The sequence below is a fragment of the Aythya ferina genome, assembly GCF_964211825.1.
Source record: "Aythya ferina genome assembly, chromosome: 7".
Lineage (NCBI taxonomy): Eukaryota > Metazoa > Chordata > Aves > Anseriformes > Anatidae > Aythya > Aythya ferina.
Genome location: NC_140302.1, coordinates 8,934,580 through 8,952,144, shown reverse-complemented (window position 1 = coordinate 8,952,144; position 17,565 = coordinate 8,934,580). Strand labels below are relative to the sequence as shown.

At 47.1% G+C, this 17,565-nt stretch overlaps 1 long non-coding RNA gene across 3 annotated transcripts in view; it reads left to right on the top strand.

Moving 5' to 3' along the window:
• Positions 1 to 17,565, top strand: part of LOC311439513 — a 160,665-nt gene that overhangs the window by 90,235 nt on the left and 52,865 nt on the right. For all 3 annotated transcript variants that reach the window (XR_014694770.1, XR_014694771.1, XR_014694772.1), the window contains 3 exons: positions 16,568 to 16,633; positions 16,720 to 16,766; positions 16,857 to 16,993. This is a non-coding gene — a long non-coding RNA (uncharacterized lncRNA). The remainder of the gene's footprint in view (positions 1 to 16,567; positions 16,634 to 16,719; positions 16,767 to 16,856; positions 16,994 to 17,565) is intronic.

Below are 17,565 nucleotides of genomic sequence, written 5' to 3'. Positions count from 1 at the left end.
CTTCTGCACTGACTTTGGTGTCTGCGGGGGGGTTTCTCGCTCTCCCAGCCGCTGTTGAGCAGCAGGTTTTTGTTTGTTTCTTTGTTTGTTTGTTTTCGTGGATGTGCTCTCACAGAGGCATGGACTGTGTTGCTATGGCTTGGCTCTGGGCAGCAGTGGGCCCCTTTAGGGCCAGATGAAATTGTCCCTTATCTACCACGGGGAGGTTTCTGTTTTTGTTTTGTTTTGCTTTGTTTTGTGTTTTTTTTTTTCACGGGGGCTGCCACTGCAGTTTCGCACCCCCACACCCCTCACACCCCCCGAACCTTGCCATCAAACCCAATACACTGGGGCAGCTAAGTCATTATTGACTTGTAAAGTATCAGGGATTAAATTAACTAATGAAACCCTAAATGTGATGGGGATAGAAGGGACTGGGATAACAGTGCCACTTTTGGGGGATACCAAGCTGAGACTAGGGGATAAAATGATCACGGGGCAATTATTGTATGTATCCAAGGCAGAAACTAACTTGTTGGGAAGAGATTTGATGACTAAATTGGGCATTCAACTAGTAAATTGTTAGACTGGAATAACAGTGTTATTAATGGAGTGTTCTCTGGCCCTGAGAGCAAATGTACATGTATATTCACCTCTGACTGGAAAGACCCTGAAATGGGGGCGGAAGCAACAATATAGGTGGACAATTTTACCTCAGGGGTTTACAGGGCCACCTATCTATTTGGGTAAATTCTAAAAAAGATTTTGGGGCAATTACAACCTCCCAAGGAGGTATTAATGTTACAAATATGTGGATCATTTTAAGGAAAATCGATACTCCCTGATGGGAGAGAAATGCTGAATAAAGTGATAATGAGGCAAATATTAACTGTTTTACATCAGAAGAATCATTGGGAGGTGCAAGCAATGTGTGATGTTGTTCTAAGAAAGCATGTCTGTGTAGCAATATATACTTTAGGGAAGCACACATGCAGAGGATGTACTATATGTCAAAAGGTAAATAAAAAGGTCTTCTGTAACCTATCTAGAGCGGGACGGGAGCCAGGGCTTTGACCTTTCCAAAGTATACAGGTAGACTTTACTGAGTTACTTGTTTGGCCTAATTGACCACCTGACTGAATGGGTGTAAAGCTTTACTGCAAGGATTAAAGCAGGCCTTAGAGATTGAGTGGGATTTTCACAGCCCTTGGCACCCCTCCTCTTCTGGAAAGGTAGAGCAAATGAATGGTGAAATTAAGAAACAGCTAAGAAAACTTGTGCTGGAAACTAAGGCTTCTTGGGTAAAATGCTTACCCCTTGCACTGTTAAACATATGGACGCAGCCCAGAACTGATATAGGAATTTCTCCTTTTGAAATGCTATATGGTATGCCCTATGACTCGGAATTGCCACTTGATCACCCTCAATTCTAATTAAGACTTGGAAAGAGACTTTTTTAACACCACTATGGGGAAGGGCCCTATGTTGTTTTGCTTACCACAGAAACGGCTATTCGAACTGCGGAGAAAGGATGGACGCATGCCGGCCGAGTGAAAGGACCAATCCGGGAACGTAAATGGGAGGCAGCTCCAGGCCCTGACGACTTGAAGCTGACGCTAAGACGGACTCGATAAGTATTGTGTATTATCTGTGTATCGTGGGAAGGGGAGGAGGCCCTGTTTCGAAGGCTCCCTAGTAGGTTCCCCTGAAGAACACTGCTGCTGCCAAGAAGAACCGATACCTTGTAGTTCGCTGCAACCAAACTGACAAGCGAGGCAGAGAAGTGAAAACGGTGGGGGACGGAGGGGCCGACAATTTAGATGGGCTCCGACCACCTCCTACGATACATGGGAGTCAGTATCATCGTTTTGGTCAGCTATGGGTCTGCGCATCCCCACCAGCCTTTTAAATGGAGCTTAATCAGATGGGAGGATCAATTCATCATCCAGCAAACAACGACAGCGGGTGCTCCCAGTTTCCGCATCACATTATGTGACCTGGCGTCAGTGCAGCCATGCTTTAACCGATCAGGATTTTATTTCTGCCCAAGTTCTAACCCAGGAAAGGTGTACTGTAATTATCCAAACGCATATTATTGTGCATACTGGGGGTGTGAAACCATTGATACGGACTGGACACTCGGGGCTGGTCGGAATAAATTCTTACAAGTGGGATATGGGCCGCAAGATTGTAATTGACAAGTGGATCCTCGTTACAGGTGGCAAGGGCATGGTATAGGGTATACAGGAACCTTCCATGGAAATGAAGAAATTTGCAAGGTTCTATATATAAATATAACAAACTTGGACGATACTAGCTGGGTACTAGGAAAAATGTCAGATTTTACGAACACGGAACAGATAGGGGAGGACTCATACTAATAAAAAGGAGGATGCTGATAGGCAGTAGGACCAAATGAGGTATTGTCAGAAAGTGTCCAGGGAATCCAGCCTGCAGAAAATACTACAGTGCCAACCCTCAGCAGCCCTATGAGCTCAGGTGATAATTATACCAAGGATTCTATACCACCCTGAGGATTGTATGTATACCCAGCACACAGTGGCAAGTTACCATCTGGAAAGACGGGAACCATTCACGGCTCTAACTTCGGCCACCCTAATAATCCTGGGAGGAGCTGGAGTGGGGACCGGGGTAGCCTCGTTGGTTAAACAAAATCAAGAATTTACTTCCTTACACATTGCTGTGGACGAGGACCTGACACAAATTGAACAATCCATCTCGGCCCTGGAAAATCTATCAGGTCACTTTCAGAGGTAGTATTACAAAATCGTAGGGGATTAGATTTGGTTTTATTTTTTTTTTACAACAGGGTGGGCTGTGTGCAGCCCTGAAAGAGGAGTGCTGTGTGTATGCTGATCACACTGGAGTGGTAAGAGATACAATGGCAAGACCCAGGGAAGGGTTGAAAAAAAAAAAAAGGAAACGGGAGAATGAAGCCTGACAGAGCTGGTACGAATCTTGGTTTAATTATTCACCTTGGCTTACTACTTTATTATCAACAATAACAGGACCTTTCTTGTTATTAATAATAGCACTAACTTTTGGACCATGTATTTTTAATAAATTGATTGCGATTGTAAAGGGACATTTAGAAGCGGCACATCTAATGCTCATACATGCCAAATACGAGCCAATAAGTACCAACAAAGGAATCAAGGAAACATTAGTTCTTAGTAGCCAGGCATTGCAGAGATTCAATGAACAAAATGAGTAACTAAAAGAAAAAGGAGGGATTGTAATACACAATAAATGTTTGTTCATTGTCTTTTGTATTATAAAACAAGGAGTTCCGTTTGAGGAGCAGGAGTTGCAAAAGCTCCCTGCTGAAGTAAGATGTATAATACTTGGCTAGACACTATGAAAATTCTTTTGCTTAATGTAACAAAAAAGAGAACCCCCTCCCCTTCTCTCCTTCTGCATCTCAGTTGCCTCTTTTGTTCAAAGACACTGCTGCAAAGTTCATGTAACCATCTCCTGATAAGTTGCTAAACTAGAGTATCAACATCCTGCATTCCTGTCTCACGCTGGGCCAACATGACCAAATAAAAAAAGAAGTTGAACCACAACGCGGAGGAAGACTACGGCCTTCATCTTCACGACCACCAGAGGGACAGAGACGACACCCTAGCAACAGTGCGCGCAGTCGCAGAATACACCAGGATGTGCTGCGTAATCCTGAAATCACCAAGATATAAAAAGGGACCGTGGGGGGGGTGAGGTGCGCGCCGTTGGCGGAGCCGAGACTCCCCGGCCGCCCAGCGCTGTTTTGCTTGCTGTTGCTTACTCAATAAATTCCTTTCTATTATTAATGCAATGCTCTCTGAAAATTAATTAAGGGGGCAACTTATAACAAAAGGGAGGCCCCAAAGACCCCCAAATGGAGGCTCCTAGAGTGAACAAGCACCTCCCAACTCCCCCAGGCACAGGCACCCTCCCCCCAAACACAGGCCACAAAGGTGTATAAACAGCCCAGACCCCCCTTCAAGACCCAGGCCCCTATAGTGTACAAGCAGCTCCCAACCACCCACAGATGCAGGCCCCAACCCCTCTCAAAAGGGAGGCACCTAGAATGCATGAGCAGCTCCCAACCCCCCTAAACATAGGTCCAAAAGTGCACAAGCAGCTCCCAACCTCCCTCAAATACAGACCCCAAAAGTGTACAAGTAGCTCCCCCCCAGAGACAGGACCCAAAGGTGTACAACCAGTTCCCAACACCCCTGAGACACAGCCCCCAACCCCCCCCCCCAGACACAGGGCCCCAAATTCTACAAGCAGCTCCCAACCCCTGCAAGGCAGGCCCCCGACCCTATACAAGCAGCTCCCAACCCTCCCCCCCGCCCTGAGGGAGGCCCCCAAGCCCCCCCAAACACAGGCCCCTACAGTGTACAGGCAGCTCCCAGCCACCCCCAGATGCTGGCCCCAAAGTTGTACAAACAGCTCCCAGCCACCCTGCAGAAACAGATTCCTACATTGTACAAGCAGTTCCCAGCCCCCTAGACACAGCCCCTGACCCCCCACAGATGCAGGCCCCAAAGGTGTACAAGCAGCTCCCACCCCCCCCCAGACGCAGGCCCCAAGCCCCGCCCCCAAACACAGGCCCCTACAACCAGCACCCAACCCCCTACCCCCGATGCCAGCCCCAAAGGTGTAGAAGCAGCTCCAAACCTCCTCCCTCAACCCAGGCTCCAACAGTGTACAAGCAGCTCCCAACCAACCGTCCCCTTCCCCCTCCCACCCACCCCCAACCGCCCCCCCTCTACCCACCCCCCACCCCCCTCTCCCCCCCCCCCCCCCGACACAGGCTCCAAAGGAATACAAAGAGCTCCCACCCCTTCCCCAGATGCAGGTCTCAACCCCCCCTGCACCCAGAAGCAGGCCCCAAAGGTGTACAGTCAGCTCCCAACCCCCTCAATGCTGGCCCCAAGGGTCTACAAGCAGCTCCCCTCTTGTCCCCAGATACCGGCCCCCAGACACAGACCCCAAAACATAAGCCATAGAAAAACACTTACATGTTTACTTATGCTTACACTTACCCTAGCAATTACTCGTACCATTACCCTTACCCTTACACTTACCCTTACCTAACCATTACCCTTACCCTTAACCTAACCCTCAACCTTACTCTTATCCTAACACTTACCCTTACCGTAACCCTTACCCTTTCTGCTACACTTTCCCTTAGCCTAAATCTAAACCTTACACGTACCCTTACCGTAAACCTCACCCTTACCATTACCCATACCCTTACTCTTACCCTTACCCTAACCCTTACCCTTACATAGAATCACAGAATCACAGAATTTTCTAGGTTGGAAGAGACCTCAAGGTCATCGAGTCCAACCTCCAACCTAACGCTAACAGCCCTCCACTAAACCATATCCCTAAGCTCTACATCTAAACGTCTTTTGAAGACTTCCAGGGATGGTGACTCCACCACTTCCCTGGGCAGCCTGTTCCAGTGCCTCACAACCCTTTCAGTGAAGAAGTTCTTCCTAACATCTAACCTAAAACTCCCCTGCCTCAACTTAAGCCCATTCCCCCTCGTCCTGTCACCAGGCACGTGGGAGAACAGGCCAACCCCCACCTCGCTACAGCCTCCCTTGAGGTACCTAAAAAGAGCGATAAGGTCACCCCTGAGCCTCCTCTTCTCCAGGCTGAACAAGCCCAGCTCCCTCAGCCGCTCCTCGTAGGACTTGTTCTCCAGGCCCCTCACCAGCTTCGTCGCCCTTCTCTGCACCCGCTCAAGCACCTCGATGTCCTTCATGTAGCGAGGGGCCCAAAACTGAACACAGTACTCGAGGTGCGGCCTCACCAGAGCTGAGTACAGGGGGACGATCACCTCCCTAGCCCTGCTGGTCACGCTGTTCCTAACACAAGCCAGGATGCCGTTGGCCTTCTTGGCCACCTGAGCACACTGCTGGCTCATATTCAGCCGACTATCAACCATCACTCCCAGGTCCTTCTCTGCCTGGCAGCTTTCCAACCATTCCTCTCCCAGCCTGTAGCTCTGCTTGGGGTTATTGCGCCCCAGGTGCAGGACCCGGCACTTGGCCTTGTTGAACTTCATGCAGTTGACCTCAGCCCATCGGTGCAGCCTATCCAGATCCTCCTGCAGAGCTTTCCTACCCTCAAGCAGATCGACACACGCACCTAACTTGGTGTCATCTGCGAACTTACTGAGGGTGCACTCGATGCCCTCGTCCAGATCATCGATGAAGATATTAAAGAGGACCGGCCCCAGCACCGAGCCCTGGGGGACGCCACTAGTGACTGGCCTCCAACTGGACTTGGCTCCATTCACCACGACTCTTTGGGCCCGGCTATCCAGCCAGTTTCTAACCCAACGAAGCGTGCGCCAGTCCAAGCCAAGAGCAGCCAGTTTCTTGAGGAGAATGCTGTGGGAAACAGTGTCAAAAGCCTTGCTGAAGTCAAGGTAGACCACATCCACAGCCTTTCCCGCATCCACCCAGCGCGTCACTCTGTCATAGAAGGAGATCAGGTTCGTCAGGCATGACCTGCCTTTCATAAAGCCATGCTGACTGGGCCTGATCGCCTGCTTCCCCTTCAAGTGCTGCATGATGACTCTCAGGAGGATCTGCTCCATGAGCTTTCCTGGCACTGAGGTCAAACTGACAGGCCTGTAGTTTCCCGGGTCTGCCCTCCGGCCCTTCTTGTAGATGGGCGTCACGTTTGCTAGCCGCCAGTCGATTGGGACCTCCCCCGATAGCCAGGACTGTTGATAAATGATGGACAGTGGCTTGGCCAGCTCCTCTGCCAGTTCCCTCAGTACCCTTGGGTGGATCCCATCCGGCCCCATCGACTTGTGCACACCTAAGTGCTGTAGCAGGTCACCAACCAGTTCTTCATGGATAATGAGGGCCACATCCTGTTCCCCATCCCCTTCCACCAGCTCAGGGTACTGGGTATCCAGAGAACATCCGGTATTGCCGCTAAAGACTGAGGCAAAGAAGGCATTGAGCACCTCCGCCTTTTCCTCATCTCTTGTAACTAAGTTTCCCCCCGCATCCAGTAAAGGATGGAGATTCTCCTTAGTCCTCCTTTTTCTGTTGATGTATTTATAGAAACATTTTTTGTTATCTTTAACGGCAGTAGCCAGATTGAGCTCCAGATGAGCTTTGGCCTTCCTAATTTTGTCCCTGCACAGCCTCGCTACTTCTTTAAAGTCCTCCTTAGTGGCCTGCCCACTTTTCCAAAGCTTATAAACCCTCTTTTTCCTCCTAAGATCAAGCCACAATTCTCTGTTGAGCCAGGCCGGTCTTCTTCCCCGCCAGCTCGTCTTTGGGCACGTGGGGACAGACCGTTCCTGCGCCATGAAGACTTCCCTCTTGAAGAGCGCCCAGCCTTCCTGGACCCCTCTGCCCTTCAGAACCGCCTCCCAAGGGACTCCACCAACCAGTGTCCTGAGCAGTTCAAAGTCAGCCCTCCGAAAGTCCAATACAGCGGTTTTACTGGTCCCCTTCCTGGCCTCGCCAAGAATAGTGAACTCCACCATTGTGTGGTCACTCTGCCCGAGACAGCTCCCGACGATCACATCCTCCACCAGTCCTTCTCTGTTTGTGAAGAGAAGGTCTAGCGGGGCACCTCCCCTGCTAGGCTCACTAACCAGCTGCGTCAGGAAGCTATCTTCCACGCTCTCCAGAAACCTCCTAGACTGCTTTCTCAGGGCTGTGTTGTGCTTCCAGGATATGTCAGGGAAGTTGAAGTCCCCCACGAGTACAAGAGCTGATGATTTTGCAACCTCTGTCAGCTGCCTGTAGAATTCCTCATCCGTCTCCTCATCCTGGTTCGGCGGTCTATAGCAGACCCCGACCAGGACACTAGCCTTGTTGTCCCTGCCGATCCTAACCCAAAGGGACTCGACCTTGTCATTCCCAACCTCGAGTTCTACAACCTCGAAAGACTCTCTAATATAGAGAGCCACACCACCACCCCTTCTATGCTGCCTGTCCCTTCTATAGAGCTTATAGCCAGGCATTGCAGCACTCCAGTCATGAGACTGGTCCCACCACGTCTCCGTGATGGCAACCAAGTCGTAGCCTGCCTGCCGCACGATGGCTTCCAGCTCCTCCTGTTTGTTACCCATGCTGCGTGCATTGGTGTAGATGCACTTCAGCTGGGCCATTGCCTTATCCTCCGGCCTTGCCATTGTTCCCCCTGGCACAGCCCCAGCAATCCTAGCCTCAGCCCCATCCCCCTTCCTACCTAGTTTAAAGCCCTCTCAATGAGCCCTGCCAGCTCCTGGCCCAGGATCCTTTTTCCCCTAAAAGATAGGGACCCGTCTGCGGCCATCAGGCCAGGTGCTGAGTAAAGTGCCCCATGATCAAAAAACCCAAGATTTCTGCGTTGGCACCAGCCCCGGAGCCACGTGTTTAACAGGTGGGCTTTCCGTGTCCTCTCTGAACCCCTCCCTGCCACCATAGGGATGGACGAAAACACCACCTGCACTCCCGCTCCATCCACTAACCGACCCATTCCCCTAAAGTCCCTTTTGATAGCCTTGAGGCTTCTCTCTTCGATGTTATCACTGCCCGCCTGGACTATCAAAAGGGGGTAATAGTCAGAGGGGCGTACCAGGTTAGGAAGCTTCCTGGCAACGTCCCTGACCCTGGCCCCAGGGAGACAGCAGACTTCCCTACGGGTAGGGTCAGGCCGACAAATAGGGCCCTCTGTTCCCCTAAGAATCGAGTCACCAACAACAATAACCCTCCTGTCTTTCTTGGTGGAGGCAGTCCTGAGGCGCGGAGTCGACCTCCTCGCCCCAGGCATCCTCCTGGGAACATTTGCTACCTCTTCCTCACACACCGGCCTCTCAATCTCTAGGGCCTCAAACCTGTTGCGTAAGGGCACCTGGGAAGGTGGGGCCGGAAGGGAAGAGCATCGCCTGCGATGTCGAGCAGGGACCTGTTTCCATTCCTCCTCAGCTCCCAGATCCCCTCCCTCTGCCCGACGGGGACAGGGCAGGGGGTCCGCCCCCATTTGGGGAGTCTCACCTCGGCACCTCCCCTTGAGGCCCTGCAGGGAGTTACTCCAGAAGTCTATCTCCCGCTCACACTCCCTGATGGCCCTCAACCTCTCCACCTCCTCCTTGAGCTCCGCCACCATGCGGACCAGATCATCCACCTACTCTTAACCTTAAGCTTACCCTTAAGCTTAACCTAATACTTTCCCTTTCTTATCCGTCACCCTAACCCTAAAATTAACCCTAACCATTACCCTAACACGTACCCTTACACTAAACCTAACCCTAAACCTTACTCTATCCCTTACCCTGACCCGTACCTTACCCTTACCCTTACCCTTACACTTACCCTAAACCTTACACTTACCATATAACATACCCTAACACACTACCATACACTTACCCTACCATACCCTAACACACCTAACATACACTTACCCTAGCAATTACTCGTACAATTACCCTTACCCTTAACCTTACCCTTACCCTTGCCCTTACCCATACCATTACCCTTACCCTTAACATAACCCTAAATCATACACTTCTCCTAACACTTACCCTTACCGTAACCCTTACCCTTTCTGCTACACTTACCCTTAGCCTAAATCTAAACCTTACCCTTACCGTTACCCTAACCCTAACACTTACCCTTACCATTACCCGTACACTTACTCTTACCCTTACCCTATATCTTAACCCTATCCTTACCCTGACCCTTACATTAACCCTAAACCGTACCCTAAACCTTACACTTACTCTTAACCTTAACCTTACCCTTAACCTTAACCTACTACTTACCCTTACCTTTCCCTAACCCTAACCCTAAAATTAACCCTAACCATTACCCTAACAGTTACCCTAACCCTAACCCTTACTCTAACCCTTACACTGACCCGTAGCCCTACACTTACCCGTACCCTGACACTTACCCTAACCCTTACCCTGACCATAGCCCATACCCTAACACATACTTGTACCCTTAACCATACTGTTACCCTTACCCTTACTCTATCCATTACCCTTATGCTTACCATTAACATAAACCTTACTCTTAACCTTACCCTTACCATAAGCCATAGAAAAACACTTACATGTTCACTTACGCTTACACTTACCCTAGCAATTACTCGTACAATTACCCTTAACCTTAACCTTACCTTTACCCTTACCCTTGCCCTTACCCATACCATTACCCTTACCCTTAACGTAACCCTAAACCATACACTTCTCCTAACACTTACCCTTACCGTAACCCTTACCCTTTTTGCTACACTTACCCTTTGCCTAATTCTAAACCTTACCCTAACCCTCACCCTTACCTAAATCTAACCATTACCCTAATCCTCACCCTTACGCTTACCATTATACTTACTTTTACCCTTAACCTAAACCTTACCCCAACCCTTATCCTGACCCTTACATTAACCCTTACCCTTACCCTAAACCTTACACTTACTCTTAACCTTAACCTTATCCTTAACCTTTAGCTAGTACTTAACCTTACGTTTTTCTCACCCTAACCCTAAAATTAACCCTAAGAATAACCCTAACACTTAACTTTACCCTTACCATAAGCCATACAACAACACTTAAATGTACACTTACCCTAACAATTACTCGTACAATTACCCTTACCCTTACCGTAAGCCTAAACCTTAACCTTATCCTAACGCTTACCCTTACCGTAACCCTTACCCTATCTGCTACACTTACCTTTAGGCTAAATCTAAACCTCACAATTAACCTCTTCCTTTACCCTCAAACTTACCATTACTCATACCCTTACTCTTACCCTTCCCCTAACACTTATCCTTACACTTACTGTTACATTTAACATTACCCTTACCCTAACCCTTACCCTTAACCTTACCTTAACCCTAAACCTTACTCCAGCCCTTACCCTGCCCCTTAGGGGAAGTGTAAGCGTAAGTGTACATGTATGTGTTGTTGTATGGCTTATGGTAAGGGTAAGGTTTATGTTAATGGTAAGCGTAACGGATAAAGCTAAGGGTAACGGTAAAGGTAACGTTAAGGGTACAAATATGTGTTAGGGTATTCCTTATGGTAAGGGTAAGGGATAGGGTTAGTATAAGGGTAAGTGTAAGTTTAAGGGTACGGGTCACGCTAAGGGCTAGAGTTAGGGTTAGGGTAAGGGTAAGTGTTAGGGTAATGGTTAGGGTTAATTTTAGGGTTAGGGTGACGGATAAGAAAGGGAAAGTATTAGGGTAAGGTTAAGAGTAAGTGTAAGGTTTAGGATACGGTTTAGGGTTAATGTAAGGGTCAGGGTAATGGCTGGGGTAAGGTTTAGGGTAAGTCTAAGAGTAAGTATACGGGTAATGGTAAGGGTAAGTTTTAGAATAAGGGTAAAGGTAAGGTTTAGATTTAGGCTAAGGGCAACGGATAGAGTAAGGGTAAGTGTAAGGGTAACGGTAAGGTTAAGGGTACAAGTATGTGTTAGGGTATGTTATATGGTAAGTGTAAGGTTTGGGGTAAGTGTAAGGTTTGGGGTAAGTGTAAGTATAAGGGTAAGTGTAAGGGTAAGGGTAAGAGTAATGGTAAGGGTTACAATAAGGGTAAGGGTATGGGTAGAAGTATGTGTTAGAGTATGGATTATGGTAAGGGTAAGCGTTAGAGTAAGGGTTAGGGTAAGGGTAAGTGTTGGGGTAATGGTTAGGGTTAATTTTAGGGTTAGGGTGAGGGAAAAGTAAGGGTAAGTATCAGGCTAATGTTATGGGTAAGGTTAAGGGTAAGGGTAAGGTTAAGGGCAAGGGTAATTGTACGAGTAATTGCTAGGGTATGTGTAAGCCTAAGTGTACATGTAAGTGTTGTTGTATGCCTTATGGTAAGGGTAAGGTTATGGGTAAGGTTTATGTTAAGTGTAAGTGTAAGGGTAACGGATAGAGTAAGGTTAAGTGTAACGGAAAAGGTTATGGGTAGAAGTATGTTGTAGGGTATGGGTTATGGTAAGGGTAAGGGTTAGGGTACGTGTACAACTCAGGGTAAGGTTTAGAGTTAGGATGAGGGTTAGGGTTAGGGTAAGGGTAAGTGTTAGGGTAATGGTTAGGGTTAATTTTAGGGTTAGGGTGACGGATAAGAAAGGGAAAGTATTAGGTTAAGGTTCAGAGTAAGTGTAAGGTTTAGGGTAAGGGTAAGGGTTAATGTAAGGGTCAGCGTAAGGGTTGGGGTAAGATTTAGGGTTAGGTTAAGGTTAAGTGTTAGTTTAAGGATAAGTTGTATGGATAAGGATAAGTGTAAGGGATAGGGTAAGGGTAAGTGTTAGGGTAAGGGTAAGGTTAATGTTAACGGTAAGTGTAAGGGTAAGGGTTAGGGTAAGGGTAAGAGTAAGGGTATGTGTAAGGGTACGGGTCGTTGTAAGGGTTTGAGTAAGGGTTAGGGTTAGGGTAACTGTTAGGGTAATGGTTAGGGTTAATTTTAGGCTTAGGGTGAGGGAAACGTAAGGGTAAGTATTAGGTTACAGCTAAGGTTAAGGTTAAGAGCAAGTCTGAGGTTTAGGGTAAGGGTAAGGGTTAATGTAAGGGTCAGGGTAAGGGCTGGAGTAAGGTTTAGGGTTAGGTTAAGGTTAAGTGTTAGTTTAAGGATAAGTTGTATGGATAAGGATAAGTGTAAGGGATAGGGTAAGGGTAAGTGTTAGGATAAGGGTAAGGTTGAGGGTTAGGTTAAGGGTAAGAGTAATGGTTTGGTAAGTGTAAGGGTAAGGGTAAGGGTACGGGTAAGGGTAAGGGTTAGGGTTAGGGTTAGGGTTAGGGTTAGGGTAATTGTTAGGGTAATGATTAGGGTTAATTTTAGGCTTAGGGTGAGGGAAATGTAAGGGTTACTATTATGTTAAGGGTAAGGTTAAGGATAGGAGTAAGTTTAAGTTTTAGGGTAAGTGTTTGGGTTAATGTAAGCGTCAGGGTAAGGGTTCAGGTAAGGTTTAGGGTTAGGGTTAGGTTAAGGGTAAGGTTTAGGGTAAGGGTAAAGGTATGGATAAGGATAAGTGGAAGTGATAGGGTAAGGGTAAGTGTTAGGGTAAGTGTTAGGGTAAGGGTAATGTTAAAGGTAACAGTAAGTGTAAGGATAAGGGTTAGGATAAGGGTAAGAGAAAGGGCATGGGTAATGGTAAGATTGAGGGTAAGGGTAAGGGTAAGTGTAAGGTTTAGATTTAGGCTAAGTGCAAGTGTAGCAAAAAGGGTAAGGGTTAGGATAAGGGTAAGGTTTAGGGTTAGATTAAGGGTAACCGTAATGTTATGGGTAAGGCTAAGGGTAAGGGTAAGGGTAAGGCTAAGGGTAAGGGTAAGGGTAAGTGTAATTTTAGGAGTAATTGCAAGGGTAAATGTAAGCTTAAGTGTACTTGTAAGTGTTGCTGTATGGCTTATGGTAAGGGTAAGGTTAAGGGTAAGGTTTATGTTAAGGGTAAGCATAAGGGTAACGGGTAGAGTAAGGGTAAGTGTAACGGTAAGTTTAAGGGTAGAAGTATGATTTAGGTTATGGGCTATGGTAAGGGTAAGTGTTAGGGTAAGTGTAATGATAAGGTAAGTGTACAAGTCAGGTTAATGTTTAGAGTTAGGATTAGGGTTAGGGTAAGGGTAAGTGTTAGGGTAATGGTTAGGGTTAATTTCAGGGTTAGGGTGACGGATAAGAAAGCGTAAGTATTAGGTTAAGGTTAAGGGTAAGGTTAAGGTTAAGAGTAAGTGTAAGGTTTAGGGAAGGGTTAGGGTTAATGTAAGGATCAGGGTAAGGGTTTAGGTAAGGGTAAGGGTTAGGTTCAGGATAAGTGTTAGGGTAAGGGTATGGTTAATGGTAACCTTAAGTGTAAAGCTAAGGGTTAGGGTAAGGTTAAGAATAAGGGTATGGATAATGGTAAGGGTGAGGGTTACGGTAAGGGTACGTGTAAGGTTTAGATTTAGGCTAAGGGAAAGTGTAGCAGAAAGGGTAAGGGTTACGGTAAGGGTAAGTGTTAGAATAAGAGTAAGGTTAAGGGTTAGGTTAAGGGTAAGGGTAATGGTTTGGTAAGGGGAAGTGTAAGGGTAAGGGTAATTGTACGAATAATTGCTAGGGTAAGTGTAAGCGTAAGTGAACATGTAAGTGTTTTTCTATGGCTTATGTTAAGGGTAAGGTTAAGAGTAAGGTTTATGTTAATGGTAAGCGTAAGGGTAACTGATAGAGTAAAGGTAAGAGTAACAGTAAGGTTAAGGGTAGAAGTATGTGTTAGGGTATGAGCTATGGGAAGGGTAAGGGTAAGGGTATGTGTAAGGGTAATGGTTAGGGTTAATTTTAGTGTTAGGTTTAGGGAAAGGTAAGGGTAAGCATTAGGTTATAGCTAAGGTTAAGGTTAAGAATAAGTGTAAGGTTTAGGGTAAGGGTTAGGGTTAATGTAAGGGTGTAAGGGCTGGGTAAGGTTTAGGTTAAAGGTAAAAGTAAGTATAATGGTAAGGGTAAGGGTGAGGGTTAGGGTTATGGTTAGATTTAGGTAAGGTGAGGGTTAGGGTAAGGTTTAGAATTAGGCAAAGGATAAGTGTAGCAGAAAGGGTAAGGTTTAGTATAAGGGTAAATGTTAGGATAAGGGTAAGGTTTAGGGGTAGGTTAATGGTAAGGTTAAGGGTAATTGTACGAGTAATTGCTAGGGTAAGTGTAAGCGTAAGTGAACATGTAAGTGTTTTTCTATGGCTTATGGTAAGGGTAAGGTTAAGAGTAAGGTTTATGTTAATTGTAAGCATAAGGGTAACGGATAGAGTAAGGGTAAGGGTAACAGTATGGTTAAGGGTACAAGTATGTGTTAGGGTATGGGCTATGGTCAGGGTAAGGGTTAGGGTAAGTGTCAGGGTACGGGTAAGTGTAGGGCTACGGGTCAGTGTAAGGGTTAGAGTAAGGGTTAGGGTTAGGGTAACTGTTAGGGTAATGGTTAGGGTTAATTTTAGGGTTAGGGTTAGGGAAAGGTAAGGGTAAGTAGTAGGTTAAGGTTAAGGGTAAGGTTAAGGTTAAGAGTAAGTGTAAGGTTTAGGGTACGGTTTAGGGTTAATGTAAGGGTCAGGGTAAGGATAGGGTTAAGATATAGGGTAAGGGTAAGAGTAAGTGTACCGGTAATGGTAAGGGTAAGTGTTAGGGTTAGGGTAACAGTAAGGGTAAGGTTTAGATTTAGGCTAAGGGTAAGTGTAGCAGAAAGGGTAAGGGTTACGGTAAGGGTAAGTGTTAGGAGAAGTGTATGGTTTAGGGTTACGTTAAGGGTAAGGGTAATGGTATGGGTAAGGGCAAGGGTAAGGGTAAGGGTAAGGTTAAGGGTAAGGGTAATTGTACGAGTAATTGCTAGGGTAAGTGTAAGCTTAAGCGTACTTGTAAGTGTTGTTGTATGGTTTTGGTAAAGGTAAGGTTTATGTTAAGGGTAAGCATAAGTGTAACGGATAAAGTAAGGGTAAGTGTAAGGGTAACGGTAAGGTTAAGGGTACAAGTATGTGTTAGGGTATGTTATATGGTAAGTGTAAGGTTTAGGGTAAGGGTAAGGGTAAGGGTAAGGGTAAGGGTAAGGGTAAGGGTAAGGGTAAGGGTAAGGGTAAGGGTAAGGGTAAGGGTAAGGGTAAGGGTAAGGGTAAGGGTAAGGGTAAGGGTAAGGGTAAGGGTAAGGGTAAGGTACGGGTCAGGTAAGGGATAGAGTAAGGTTTAGGGTTAGGTTTAGTGTAAGGGTACGTGTTAGGGTAATGGTTAGGGTTAATTTTAGGGTTAGGGTGACGGATAAGAAAGGGTAAGTATTAGGTTAAGGTTAAGGGTAGGCTTAAGGTTAAGAGTAAGTGTAAGGTTTAGGGTAAGGGTTAGGGTTAATGTAAGGGTCAGCGTTGGGGTAAGATTTAGGGTTAGGGTTAGGTTAAGGATAAGTGTTAGTTTAAGGATAAGTTGTATGAATAAGGATAAGTGTAAGGGATAGGGTAAGGGTAAGGGTTAGGGTAAGGGTAAGGGTAAGATTTAGATTTAGGAAAAGGGTAAGTGTAGCAGAAAGGTTAAGGGTAAGGGTAAAGGTGTGTATAAGGGTCAGGGTAAGGGTTTGAGTAAGGGTAAGGGTTAGGGTAAGTTTAAGGGTACGGGTCAGGTGTAATAGTAATTGTAAGGGTATGGGTCATGGTAAGGGTTAGAGTAAGGGTTTGAGTAAGGGTAAGGGTAAGGGTTAGGATAAGTGTAAGGGTGAAAGCAAGGATTAGGGCAAGACTAAGTGTAAGGGTAATAGTAAGGGTTAGGGTAAGTGTAAGGGTAAGGGAAAGTGTTAGGATATGTTTTAGGGGAAGCGGAAGGGTAAGGGTAAGGGTTAGGTTAAGTGTAAGGGGAAGGGGAAGGTAAGGGGAAGGGTTGGAGTAAGGTATAGGGTAAGGGTAAGGTTAAAGGAAAGAGTAAGGGTAAGGAAAAAGTAAAGGTAAGGATTTGGGTAATGGTAAGGGTGAGAAGGGTTAGGGTAAGGGTTACGGTAAGGGTTAGGTAACGCAGTGTACAACCTGGGACGTCACACGCAGAGCTGCCTCTGGCAAGGTGAGTGAGGAACAGATGTAGCAGTTGTTGTGTTGTAGGTCTCACTGTTCCTCTAAGCATCCCCTCTTTGTCTTTTAGAGGTGTTGTAGCTGTTTGAAGAGGGTAGATTGAAGCATCTGCCTCGGGGGCTGGTAAGCGGCAGAGGTAAGGGAGCAGATGAGAGTAACTTACCTACTTGTGCTGTGTCTTTGGATGCTGCATCGGCCTATGCATTTCTTTTTCTTTCACAGGTGTCTCGCACAGGCTCCAAGGAGCAAACTGCACTCTGAAGAGCTATGTAAGAAGAGGGGCTGGTCATGAGCTGGGTTGGAGCAGAACGACCAAGTAGCACAAGGTGACTATGAAAGGTGTCCGTCTTGCTTTGCAGGTGCCGTGGCAGGCTCTCCACAGAAGTGACTAAGGATATGAGATAAGGCCAGAGAGCGACAAGGAGCGGCACGTGCAGGGATGGTTTTGAAGCGCTGCGGTGGCTTACTCTTCTGTTCATCAGGTGCCACAGGCAAGGTGGGTTGTAACATCAGTCGTTATATTTGCATGAAAGCAGTTCACTTGAATGCCACAGTGCATCTGAGTAGGGTGTTCTAGCAGAAAAAGCTTGTCTGGCACAGCGGTGCCTGATGGCAGTGTGTTTCCTCAGGTGAAGTGGTGCCTGAAGCCCCATCCTATCTAGCCTGCACACAATTATCTGAGAATGAAAGCTGCTTTCCAGTAATTCAGAAAGCCAAGTTACATCTCAGCCTTGTGCATCTCGGGCTTTTGGGCCTGTCTGTAACATTTGGCACCAGCACTAATACTTTTCTTGGCATATGTTTAGCGTTTGAGGCCTGTGTCTGGGATTTGGGCCCTGTCTCGAACCACTGGGGCTTTGTCCTGGGTTTTGGAGCCTGCCTCCAGAGTTCAGGGCCTGTGATTAGGCTTTTGGGGTCTGTGTCTGGGGGCCGGTATCTGGGGACAAGAGGGGAGCTGCTTGTAGACCCTTGGGGCCAGCATTGAGGGGGTTGGGAGCTGACTGTACACCTTTGGGGCCTGCTTCTGGGTGCAGGGGGGGTTGAGACCTGCGTCTGGGGAAGGGGTGG